This window comes from Triticum urartu, chromosome 4 (genome assembly GCF_003073215.2).
Source record: "Triticum urartu cultivar G1812 chromosome 4, Tu2.1, whole genome shotgun sequence".
Taxonomy (NCBI): domain Eukaryota; kingdom Viridiplantae; phylum Streptophyta; class Magnoliopsida; order Poales; family Poaceae; genus Triticum; species Triticum urartu.
In genome coordinates, this window is record NC_053025.1 from 612,199,903 (window position 1) to 612,201,506 (window position 1,604).

At 53.5% G+C, this 1,604-nt stretch overlaps 1 pseudogene; it reads left to right on the forward strand.

The window, feature by feature from the left end:
- The first annotated feature begins 261 nt into the window (after nt 1–261).
- Nucleotides 262–1,366, forward strand: LOC125555005 (annotated as a pseudogene).
- The last annotated feature ends 238 nt before the right edge of the window (nt 1,367–1,604 follow it).

Genomic DNA, 1,604 nt, shown 5'->3' on the forward strand with positions numbered 1-1,604 from the left:
TGCCCACAGGCAGTTCCCCCAGGGAACCCATCACTGTCAAGCCTGCACCCAAGTTCACACCCCACTGTACCCGCACCTTTGGGGCCATCAAGTTCACATCAAATTCAGCAGTTTCTACCACTGCCATCAAGTTCATAGCCAAAACGCATGTCATCGCCAGTACCTTCATTTCCAAATGCAGTTCTTCCACTAACATCACCATGTCGTGACCCTGGCCAAAATCGCCTCACACAACCACTCCCCACCGGTGATCTATGCAGGATGGCTCCCGCTCCCGCTCCCCCCTCCTCCACCTCACCGGAGGAGGGCCAACCACCAGCCACCAAAAAACCTCCGGCCCCCGTCTTGTCGAAGCCAACTCTTGCCACCAGTCCTCTAGACGAGCTCCTCCCCACAGTAGCCCCTTCACCATCGCCATTTTTTGACCCGTCGTATGTAAAAGCCGGGCAGGTTGCGCTCCGCTGCTTCCTGGGCTGTGGCAATGCCATGGGCATGGAGTTCGAGGATGATGCCTCATACTACTTCCGCCTCGACATCACCACCCCCGCCATCCACCTCGCCTCGCCGCTCTACATCATATTACACTACTCCAACCGCCTCCTTGATGCCACTATCGTCGCCGCCCTGCTTCAGGCTATCCTTGGCGGTGCTGTCGCTGATTTCTTCGTTGCCCAATGCTCCCCCTCGTCTATCGCTTCCATGTTGCTTCTGCGTATATAGCAGAGATCATCCTCGCACAATCCACACTTCGCTTCCGTGCATACTCCTTTTTTTGAGAACCCTACCTCCGATCTCACCTTCTCCGTTCCACACTGCCACATGCATGCCGTTGGCTCACCTGCTCCAAATTCCAGAGGATCTGGGTCTTCACTTTGAAAGCGTAGCTTGGGCACAATGTCGCTCGCTTGTCTCCCAGCGTCCACCAAACCAACCGCATGGATGCCGCATGTATGTGCGCGTCATACAGTTCCCTTTCACCCTTGATGCCACCACGATGGGCCTCATCCTGGTTTGTCTATTCGGCGGCATCCACCACCAATTCAATGTCACGGACGACAGATATTCCTGCTTCTCCTTCACTGTGGCCTCGCCTGCCGTTGCCGCACTCATCGCATCCATGGGTGACTTTCACAAGCTGGGCATCCTGCTTCGCTTCCCTTTGTCTGCGCCTACGGGGCGTGCTTCATGCTCACCATCGGGGTCGGCCTCGTCGTCGTCTATCGGGCCTACGTCTTCCTCACCAACGGCAGTCGATCCTGCTCTGCTGCCACCTGCGTCCACAACTATTGTTGTCTTGAAGGAGCGTCGTCAACGGCTTGGTATAAGCTTTTTCTACTGTATGCTTAATGTTATCCGCTCCTGCTAGCTTACACCGCATGCAAATTACACCCACCACATGCATTTGTTTTGGGTCACCTTCCTACCAATTAATGTCCGACCTAATGAACTATTAGTAGAATCTGCCCTAAACCACTGCTTTTCGGTCAAACAAGATTTTCTAGCAGTCAAAGTTCATGAGCATGTGTATAAGTCTAGCATCCTCTCCCGATCAATTAAAATTCAAATCCTCAACCTAGGGTCCATAGATTTTGAAGGGTTTCAGA